Source organism: Berghia stephanieae, chromosome 2, assembly GCF_034508935.2.
Source record: "Berghia stephanieae isolate SIO BIC M18660-M18661 chromosome 2, UCSD_Bste_1.3, whole genome shotgun sequence".
In the NCBI taxonomy this organism is placed as follows: Eukaryota; Metazoa; Mollusca; class Gastropoda; order Nudibranchia; family Aeolidiidae; genus Berghia; species Berghia stephanieae.
Genome location: NC_088361.1, coordinates 84,693,252 through 84,705,751, shown reverse-complemented (window position 1 = coordinate 84,705,751; position 12,500 = coordinate 84,693,252).

Below are 12,500 nucleotides of genomic sequence, written 5' to 3'. Positions count from 1 at the left end.
ATACACACACACACACACACATATATATATATATATATATATATATATATATATATATATATATATATATATCTATAATAAAATTATACAAATTAAAACATTTTAAAAAATGGACGAGGTGATGAATTCGTGATTAAATCAGCCTTTGGATTAAAATACGAGGGTTCGAGCCCAAGTAAAAATGATCTCTTTCCATTCCTGTAAAATATAAAAGAATCGGGTCGACGTGCACTTATTTATAGGTCTGATAGCCAGATGCAATTAATGGGCTTGAATTAACATTGTTGTTATGGACAATTCTATTTTGCGTTGGTTTGTTTTCATGACAACAATAAGCCGTAACATTTTGGGTTCTCAGACCTGACATGAATAAGTGCAAATCACATTGGGCCCACAAGTGCCAAGAGCCTCATGGCTGAAGCTACTGTGTGCTATATAAAAGTCCATTATTATTATTATTATTATTATTATTATTATTATTATTATTATTATTATTATTATTATTATTATTAATATTATTATTATTATTATTATTATTATTATTATTATTATTATTATTATTATTATTATTATTATTATTATATTATTATTTTTATTATTATTATTATTATTATTATTATTATTATCATTATTATAATAATTATAATTATAACTATTATTATTATTATTATTATTATTATTATTATTATTATTATTATTATTATTATTATCATTATTATTATAATAATTATAATTATAATTAATATTATTATTATTATTATTATTATTATTATTATTATTATTATTATTATTATTATTATTATTATTATTAATATTACTATTATTATTATTATTATTATTATTATTATTATTATTATTATTATTATTATTATTATTATTATTATTAGTAGTAGTAGTAGTAGTAGTAGTTGTAGTAGTAGTATTAGAGTAGTAGTAGTAGTAGTAGTAGTAGTAGTAGTAGTAGTAGTAGTAGCAGTAGTAGTAATAGTAGTAGTAGTAGTAGTAGTAGTAGTAGTAGTAGTAGTAGTAGTAGTAGTAGTAGTAGTTATATTATCATTATTATTAAATTCGTAAAAGAATACATAATAAGATAGACGGTAAACTCTAATACAATCTTGGTAGCAAATGCTACAGTATGTTGTAAAATAGTGCATTTTACAATTTATCTGTCTTTCTTTGTTTTTCTCTAAGATCGTACTATCTAAGTGCCATTCATTGAAAACAAGAGGAGCGATCTGATAAAGATATTAAAATTTTGAAATCATGAAAAATAATAATTTAATCTAACGAAGCCATGCAGTGTTCAAGCACCTATTGCGATTAAATTAATTTCATCCACTAGCGACTAATATTTGTATATCTACACTTTTTTTCCCTTCTCCTCATCGATGAGAAACCTTAAGATAGCCATCTCTCTAGAAGGCTGCTGGATAAATATATGATAAAAAGTATTGCTGCGCACGGAATGTAAGTTAAAGATATGAAAAAGTGTGTATGAAAAAGTACCAGACAAAGCAAGAACGAAAAATTCAAGAAAAAAAAACCGCAATCTGCAACGTGAGTCTTCCCTCTATCATAACACACTTTTTCAGATCTTTATAAACCCATTGCCTGGCCCATTATCTCTCAATATTAGATTATGTTGTGAACGACGTGTACATGTATGCAGGTCTGACATCCGAAACCACTTATGGGCCTAGCTTAACATTGTTGTAATGAACAATATTTTGCGTCATATTTTGAGATTTCCATTACAACAATCAGCCCATAAGGAGTTGGATTACCAGACCTGCAAATAAGAGAACGTCGATTGTGAAGTATTCAAACACTTTTTATAAGATTATAATGATATACAGATACTAAAAAATTCATAACTCATGCTAATTCATACTAAAAAGTATATATAGTTATATCTAGATAAAAATCTAAATATTATATAACAATATTTTCTAAGTGAGCGACTTTTGACAAATATAGAATATTAATATTCTTTATCCAAATATACGAACGCTGGTCCCCTGAAAATGTTTAAACAGAAACATGTGTAACAGCTTTTTCGTGTATTTATAATATCGCCAAATTGATAAAAGCATCTAAGGCGATAAGACAAATTACTCTGTTACACATGACATGCGATAGCGTTTCGCTTGAAAATTAAAAAGAGAAAAAGAAAAGAAAAGAAGATTAACCCATTACGCGCGTGATTTGATTTAATCTAACCCATAACATAGCCCTCATATTCTAGTCTCTAAAATGCTATGATTTAGCCTGAGCCCATTTAATATGACCGGCAACTCTTTATAATTTAAAACTACAGATGTTATTGAATATATTACGTGAAAGATGAACATTTTGTCGACAACATATCCTATCTTCGGGCAACCGATAGCTCAGTCCGTAGAGCGCTCACTTCACATGCAAAGAGATCGAGATCGATCCGGGAAGAAGTCGAGCTTTTTCTGACCCCCCCCCCCCCTCCTCCCTCTACTCCAAAAAAGGTGATTGGGTAGCTGGGTCTGTTAGTAAGTACTATCCAAAGGGAAGTAGGCGATAGCCATTGTCCGTTCACGCCATAACAATAAACTCCGGCTTCATGGACCCCTGAGGGACCCCTTATGTTTTGTTATCTTATTTAAGGCTGAATGTAGGACTTCTCTTTTAAATACCTTATACAATAACACATACTTACATAATCTCAAATAGATTGTTAGGCTATGTAATCCTAACATTTACAGACAGATTTACACGTCTTTGAATGTATAGAAAAAAATATATAAATATGGCATGGCATAGATAGTATGCGTTTGGCTAAGAAACTCTCAACATTGCCATCTGGAGGTATAACGGACCAACATACAAAACTATGTATAACCATGAACTTTTGTAGTCTGGTTAATCCTGGTAAGTGAGAATTGGATTCAATAGTCTGATGTCACGTCGCCCAGCAACGGCAAGCAGCGTGGTTCTAAACAAAGAAAATCGGTATTTTTTATTCTTCATGCTGGCTAGAATTTTTCATATGTATGTATATCAGTCAAAACATGATCATATTTATAATGTTTTTTTACCTCTGGACACACTTTTATGCTCGTCGGTGAGATATTTCATAAGGGCGTCCACCATTGTTCGGATAGTTTAGAGCCAGTTACTAAGTTACTATGCGTCATTACGAGGGAAGTGACGACATGACTGTTGAAGACTATTACTCATAAACGTGGATGGAAAAATACAATAACAAAGACCCGAGCGACGTCAACTTCGTTCTGTCAATAGATAACAAAATTATTGCAGACTGTTTATGATTACATAATACGTGTACATAGCTCATGGAGGGGGGGGGGGGGAAGAAGTGGCCGACCGAGTGGTTACGGCATTGCATTGTGATCCGAAAGGTCCCATTCGAGCCCCGCTTCAGGCACTTTCGTTTTTTTCCTTTGTCAAGATTATTAACCCCCCAAATTTGCTCACTTGGAGAACACGGGTGATTCCTGTTGACATCAGACATCCTGTTTGATGTACGTATTATCTATATTCCTTCATGGAATGCTTAGGCGATTGGATCTTATGATTCCGTAGGGAAAGGACGTAAATTCCATTAATAGTAGCTCATGGAACGACGTAAAGATCTGATAACCCAAATTGTTATGGGCTTATTGTTGTAATGGAAATACTAACAAACAAACGCGACAGGTTGTCCATTGCAACAATGTTAAAACAAGCCCATAATTACGTTCAGTCATCTGACCTCTAAATAACTGCACGTTGTCGTGGTATAATAAAAAAACAAAAACATCATACATAAATCAAAGAGAAATTACCTCTCTGTCAAACATGGTTTTAAATTGGTTCAAAGACCACGCATTTTTGGCGGTGTCAAAAAACCTCGTCTGCACCCGGGATCGATCTGGCTCCCATTGCATATGAATGAAGCAAGTGCTCTACCAACTGAGCTATTGATTGGGAACCCAGCCTGCAAAGAGTTTTAAAAAGACCAGGGCCACATTCACAACAAACACAGTGCATAAAATCCAATAAGATATCAATCTCCCTTTCTATGTTTTCCTCAACGCTACTTCTTTTTGTTTCTTTCGATTTGTAAGCCTTTTTTTCTGTGCAGCTCGCCTTTTGAAATTTGCATTTTAGTGATGGAACTTTGATAAGAATATTATTGTTTTCTTGGTCACCCCCCCCCCCCCACCCCTCCCTCCTTTTAAAGAATAGAGTTTAAATGTTTCTTCCAGCACTGCGCCTTTTAAAATTCGAAATCCTGAGATACATTTTTTGATACTGTTTGTTATCTTTTATTGTTATTAAAAAAATCCCTTTTTTAAATTTGTGATCCAATCTGTCTCAAAATGAATTTTTTTGTCGGGATGAAGCAGATGCCGAAAAAAGTGAACCTGAAGTCAAAATATGAAATGTTAGTCTTTCCCAATGTAAGAAACAATATTTATTCTTCTTAATAAACCACATTCATTTGATCTAAGTCTCGTGTTTTTGAGTACAGATTTTATTTTAGGAATCTAAATGATCCCGACATAATCTTACCGTTTTGAGACGATAGGTTTTATTGAAGTCTTTCTTTCTTTCTTTCTCTGCAATGCGCCTTCAAAATTTGCAATGTTGATGCGATATAATTTTGATATTGTAATTCGTTATGTAAAATCAATTTAGGTTTGTAAAGTATGAATGCATACGCCAGGCTAACGAATCCCAGTCATGCGTGGCGAGGCAAGGCAGGGTAGATGCAGCTGTCTTCTGTCTAATTAGGTGAAAGGGGTGCATATGGTGTCATGGCTGATCGTGGGGGCACGTGTGATCAGTCAACCGTGAGATGTGAGTATGATGATACGTATGTTGATAATGGTGGCGGTGATGATGATGATGGTGATGGTGATGATGATGGTGGTGGTGATGATGATGATGATGATGTTGATGATGATGGTGATGATGATAGTAGTGGTGATGGTGGTGGCGATGATGAAATGATGATCATGATGATGATGATGGTGGTGACGATGAGGAAATGATGGTGATGGTGGTGGTGGTGGTGGTGATGGTAATGTTGATGATGATGATGATGATGATGATGATGATGATGATGATGATGATGGTGTTTATGATAATGGGGATGGCGTTAATAATAATGGTGATGATGAAGTTGGTGATGATGCTGCTGTTACTGTTGCTGCTATTGATGATGATGATGATGATGATGATGATGATGATGATGATGATGATGATGATGATAATAATGGTGGTGGTGGTGGTGGTGGTAGTCTTGGTAATATGGTTACATTGTGGTGCTGGTGGTGGCTGTAGTTGTAGTGTTGGGTATTGGTGGTGGTGGTGGTGGTGATGATGATGATGATGATGATGATGATGATGATGAGGATGATGATGATGATGATGATGATGAAGAACAAACCTAAAAGTAATATTTGGCATATATCAATTGCAGTTTTCTCACCAAATCATGAACTGCCTCAGACACATAACACCTCAATCTTAGGAAACAAGGTGAGAGGGAACATCACTGGTAATCACAACGCCATTTTCTTACCCTGTTTCATCCACACCTGGTGCGCAAATTTTCGAGGCTGACAAATTTACATTAAATTCGCTTAAACACTAGGGGAGTAGATTGCAGCTGTGATTAAGCAGTTAACTGCCGTCCACTGGAAACACAAGTATTTTACAAATTGACCTGAAAATTCGTCCTTCAAATATCGATCGATTTAAAAGACCCCCACCTTGGCAAAAACTCTCAAACCTAGGGACTTGGCGAAGTCTCGGGTTTGAGAATTTTTGCCGAGACGAGGATCATTTAAATGTATCGATATTTGACGGACGAGTTTCCTGGACACATTTTTAAATATGTGTTTTTCTAGAGTATAGCAATGAATTGGTTCAGCGCGTTACATTAAGTCATTTAGCATTGTTAAGTACCCACTCTGTAAAAGCGATATTGAAATACGTACCTTTGAGTGCGGTGTTAAAAAGTATAAGTAAATATTGTAGATGGGACTTGATTTTATCCCATCATTGTCAATAATAGGTAATTATAATATTGATTATTTTGAATTATTTATATGTAGATACGTTCCTTACAATGGTACTATAATCTCTCTCTCTCTCTCTCTCTCTCTCTCTCTCTCTCTCTCTCTATATATATATATATATATATATATATATATAATATATATTATATATATATATATACATATATATATATAAAGTGTATGTATGTATAATATATATATATATATATATATATATATATATATATATATATATATATATATATATATATATATATCCATGACCGCCGTCTTAAAATGGTATTATTTCGGGATGAATTGTACCTTGAAACGTATATTTTAGAAATAAAATTGTAAAACATACTGACTTTTATTTGGGGAGGGGGGGGGGGGGGGAAGGGGGTCTTTTGCAGTGTCGGTGATTTAGATTCATAAAATATAATTTGTAGTAAAAAAAAGACGAGACTTGTACAAAGTGAATGTGGTTTATTAAGAAGAATATACACTGTGTCTTCCATTGGGAAAGACTAATATTTCATATTAGTTTGTATCATTTGACTTCAGATTCACATTTTGGCACATGGTTCATCTCGTTTTGAGATGATGGGCCACACCATTGGTTGTTAGAGGTGGTGTTGTTAAAATTGAGCTATATTATAGCGCAATATCCACTAAACGTGTTCAAAGCGCTTTACAGGGGGCCTAGGTCAACAGCAACACTTAACATGTAGGACGGGACATGACGCCTGTAAGGCGATATTACAATTTGTTCGGACAGAAACAACGCTGTTGACGGCCAGGTACTCATTTTACACTCGAGTACGGTGAGAGAATGTAAGTAAAGATTCTTTTCCAAGGACTCAACTATGCGCTGAGCGAAGCTCGAACCCAGGACCTTCCGATCCGAAAGCGAGTGTCATACCATTAGACCACATTGTTGTTGTTGTTGTTGTAGTATCTTTCATTAATCCAATTCACAATGGGAGATGTGATGAAGGGAAAATCAAATAAAACAATCAAGGGTGGCTTTCCGAGATAGAAAGCTCGATATAAATTACAATTTTGCAAGAGGTACTCTCAAGAGTTTACAGGCTCGCTGATCGCAAATGTCATGATTTCGAATGATCCAATCTAAAACACTGCATGGCACCAGGAATCAACGATCGGTGAAGCCGAGTAGAAAATGCCCCAAGACATTCAAGGCCCATTGAGCCAGGCTTTTATCCAATCAGATACCCCGAGTAGAAAGCTTTCAACCAATCAAAATACTCAATTAGGGGTTTAATCTAATCAAACGGTTGAGTGCTATTCTATCTGTGATAATCATTGTAAAAAAGTTTTTTTTTTCTTTCTTTGTTTTTTCCCGTGCTTTTACCCCCACCCATTCCCTTCATCACGCCCATTCCTATCCTCCCCTTTTTGACGCTTTTTTTGGTATTCATATCGAGGATTGGCTGGGCAGGGTAGTGAATTGAGACAAAAGGAAATGAAACACTGGCTGGGCATCAACAACCAGTTCTCTGCAAAGACTCGTACATTTGGCCAGAAAACTGGTCCTTCAAATATCGACCGATTTAAATGGCCCTCATCTTGGCAAAAACTTGCAAAAACTGGAACTTCGAGGTTCATCTATATCGAAAATGACTCTTCCAAAAGTAAGCAATCAACTATAGTAACTGTTATCTTGTTCCGATTTCGACAGAGAAGATTAGAAGGAAAAAAAATCAAACAAAACCAAAGTCCAGGCAAAGCAATCTTTATTTTTTTGAAAGAAATGTTACAGAGAGGATAATGTTGGCTCAGCGTATGAACTTTGCAGTTATTCGGAACACTTTTATTCTGGATTTCAGCATCGCAGAAGTTTCCGTTTAAACCTGGGAAGTGGAGATTCTGGGTGGCTGCCATATTATAATCAATGGCCCAGAACATGTCATATTGCTGCCATCTTGCACAAGTAGATACCACAAGACTCGCCAATGTGTCGTCTTTGTAGTAAAGCGCCTCGATATGTGACACATACAGTGTTTCACAGTTGCACAGTAAAGAAACTATGAAACTATAGGCGACTTTGTTTTGCTTGTTCTTATAAGTTGTTTTTTTACGGCGATAGCGATACTTATGATGATTTCATCGCGAGTAGGTGACATAGATATCCACTGGTTGGGCGAGATATTAGAGGAATGGGTGCAAATACTGTACATCAGCTGAACATTAACTATCAGCAGTTGCTGATGTCAGATTAACAAAATAGTTACATAGAAAAGATTATATATAGGATTACTTTGACTTATCCTTTTCTTGCTTAATCTCAATGCCAATGAAAAGATATTAATTCACAGGAATATTATTGACACGGAAGAAAATGTTGCTAAGCCTTTTATTCCACCACCTATTTTTTTGGGTAAAAGCATAGAAATTGTTGAAAAATGTTTTGAACCGAATTAAAATGTTATTCAAGGTAGTATTTTATTGACTATAATAGAGATGGACAATACGGCTGAAATAATCATTTGGTGCGAATGAATACAAATCCAATGAAAAATAAGGAATTCCAAGTGGGTGGACTTTCTGATATGTTTTTGTTTTGATGATGAAAGAGCAAATGTTTTCTAAAATGATAATTAGACATAACTTGAAATCTTTACAACATAAATCCTTTTTAAAAATTAATAATAACGAAATATCTAAGAATCTCACTTTGAGCTGTAGTACAAACGTATTCTTTCGTGGTTATGGATTTGTTAGATTCGTTATTTTTTACCGCGCATTAACACTCACTCGTAAGCTCGTGGTGTTAAATGGCGCGCTAGAGAAAACTCATTTGATAAATCCAAAGCAATGAAAAAAATCGCTTTATTCGTCCCCTTATTGGACACGACTTAGGATAAACTAAATGACAGATAATTCCCCTCAATGCACTGGATGTGTAGTAGACAGTTGTGTTATGATGGATGGTAGCGAACAACTTTGCCACGATCAGTTTTTAGGGTAGCAAGCAACTTTGCCACGATCAGTTTTTAGCAACAAATCCTAGTTAAATGGGAAGCAATAGTGAGACGTCAAAATACTGGTTCCATTCTCACTGGCAGTGTAAAACCTGTCCACCGGGGACTGGATACATACATTGTGCAACTGATCTTCTGGTTTCAGCCTACATAAATGCTGGTCGTCAATGAAGATCATCCATCCTCGCTCTTTTATTATCCGTAATCAAAATCTGCCATCTTATAGAGCATCTAGTTGAACGGTGTGTTGTGACGGTACGGAGTTTCCTGATTTGGTGATCGTCATAACACAGTAGTGTGGGCACCATTAGAAACCGCTGCAATCCTGTGATTCAACATGAACCTATTCATTGTCAGTCGTTTGAAGGACTGGTTGGTTACACACTTCCAAAGAGTTTTGAACCAGAAGAGAGGAAGATGTGACGACACGACTTCTCGGCCACATTCCTGCTAAATGGCCCAGATATATCTTTAGATGAAAATATACTAGCTAATAAAGCCATGAATACTTTTTTTCACCCCATCTGGACACAAAAAAATATAAAAGTAGACTAACCACGTCAATTCACATGTCCTAAATAGAGACATAAAACGCCTTCAAAATAACAAAGAATTAAATCAAAGGGAGACCTTATGAAATTAGCATCCACAGCAAAAGACCGTGAATTGTGGAAGGAAATGACACTGATGATTAGAGAGGTAGCTGAGGCGTCCCGATCGGATGATTAGGAAGCGAAAGGCCTTATGTCAGTAAGTCAGTCATATCTATAGCCATATATAAATGCGAATTTTGATAAATGTGATTGAAATGTAATCACTACTGGACACTAATAAACGACTAATACGTGTATTTAAAAATTATTACCAGGACTGCACGGTAACATTGAGATGCATGCAAAATCTTGATTGTATGGCATTTAAAGAATGTAAGTAACACCAGCCGTTCCTGATGGTTACATTGCCAAATTTTGTTTATCTACCTTCACTTCTTCAAGCTGTTTCCAAATACGAGTATTTGGACAATTTTAAGACTGTATTCATGCTTCGTCACCGGGCAGTTTTTAGTAGTGCAGTTTTTTTCTACCCCCCCCCCCTCTCTGTCCTCCCAGCAGTTATTGGGTAGCTGTGTTTGTTAAACCTGGCGGAAAGTTCTTTGCGATGGACTAGCGTCCTACCGAAAGGGTTGTAAGCATTTGCTATTGTCCGTTTCACGCAAGAGAAACCGAAATAAACTCAGGTTCCAAGAGCTTAACTCACTCAATCCTAGAGATTTTTGCTACTTTTCAAAATGGGAAAAAAACGAGCATGTACATAGATAATTTTATTCAACTGTCATTAACTCACTCAACCCTAACACCGGTATATCCGTAGTTTACCCAGGTTACTTTTACCCCATGCCTATTTATTACATTTTTCTGAGACAAACTTTTGGCGTAAAAGTTAAAGTTTTTAGTTTTTGCATGTTAATGATAGTTGAATAAAACTATCTATGTACATGCTCATTTTTAATACAAATTGTTCCAATATTGAAAGTAGCAAAAGTCTCTAGGATTGAGTGAGTTAACGTGTACAATTTTTAAATATTAATTTTGATACTACCTACGCCTATAACTTGTCTCATAAAAATGTAATAAATAGACATTGGGTGAAAGTAACCCCGGGTTAAATAAGGATATAGTCGGTGTTAGGGTTGAGTGAGTTAATGACTCTGAAGGTTTCCTTCATAAAATAAAAGTTTTAATTTTTTATTGTTGATAATGAATATGATTTCTTTAACTGATAAACAATCAAATCTTTTTTTTCCTTGTCATTTTAACTATAAAATACATTTTGTTAAATGGTTCACCCGATAGCATACCGTTTTGAGGCGATGGGTCTCATAAAATGACGCATACTCTAACATCAACAAACCGAAAAGCTCGACGTAAACTCTGTGTAAGCGCTGAATTATTTGTTTATTTTTAAAATTAAAACTATACCCAAAAAAAAAAACAAAAACAAAACAAAACAAAAAAAAAAAACAAAAAAAAAAGAACAAAAAAAAAAAAACAAAAACAAAAAAAAAAACAAAACAAAAAACAAAAACAAAAACAAACAAAACAAAACAACAACAACAACAAAACAAAACAAAACAAAAAACAAAACAAAAACACACACACACAAAAAGAAAACAAACAAAACATAAAATAAACCAGGAAGCAGAATTAAAACAAACATAGACGTCAATATTTTTTTAATAAACCTACAAAACATCCTTCTGGTTCTGATGCACATTTTAAGAACACTTTAGTACAGTTTAAGTTCGAGAAATACCTCAACTCTTTAAATTCTAGTTTTTAAAAATATATATAAATCAGTTAAGGTAGTAGAAAAAATATGCCAAGAATTGATTCGTCATCAACGGAGTGACTCCTACCAAGGGGAAAGAACTCATCAGGCCTTGTTTTGGTTGTCATCAGGCATCGTTCTTTATCACTCCAACCTCAAGGTAAAATCATCAAGTAGAAATCATCAGCCGCTTTTCCGGTAGATTGATAGACCGTAGTATTTTGTTTTTCGAAAAAAAAAAGGTGCCGTTATAAAAACACAAGGCAAACGAAGAATTTTTAGGAGGTGGGGAAAGAAAGGAAGAAAGAGAGAGAGAGAGAGAGAGAGAGAGAGAGAGAGAGAGAGAGAGAGAGAGAGAGAGAGAGAGAGAGAGAGAGAGAGAGAGAGAGAGAGAGAGAGAGAGAGAGAGAGAGAATGGATTTGGCTGGTTGAGGGCTGAGAGATAGAAAATCGTTTGGTAGTTAGGGAAGTTGAAGAGATTGGAAGAGGAAGAGAGGATGGTAATGGTAATAGTTGTATATTTATATAGCGGCTTTCGCTTAAGCCTCAAGGCGCTTTTTCAATAAATTACTAATTGTAATACATTTAAAACATACGATATCTACACACACACACACACAAACACACACACATACTCACACACACACACACACACACACACACACACACACACACACACCTACACTGACAGTACAAAATACATCCCAAGTATTATGTTAATGTGTATTCAAAAGTCTTAAAACTCTGAAGACCGTTATCGAGCTTCATGGACGCGGTAACGAGTTCCAGGTTTATGGTCCAAATTTGCCAAAAGATCTTTCACCAGGATGTTTTGAAGGGATTTTGGGACAGCTATAGATAGTATCCGCTTGGCTAAGAAGATCACAATATTGCCATCCGGATTATAACGGACCAATACACAAAACTATGTGTAACCTTGAACGTTTACTGGTTAATACAGTTCAGTGGGAATTACTCATAAACGCGGACGGCAAAAAGCAATAACAATGACCTGAGTGACAACTTCATACTATCTATAAGTTTGAAATTTATGGATCTGAGCATGCGGGATGGTTCATAATATTATACCAAGAGATCTTGGATGTAGATGAAAGCAGTAGAACCC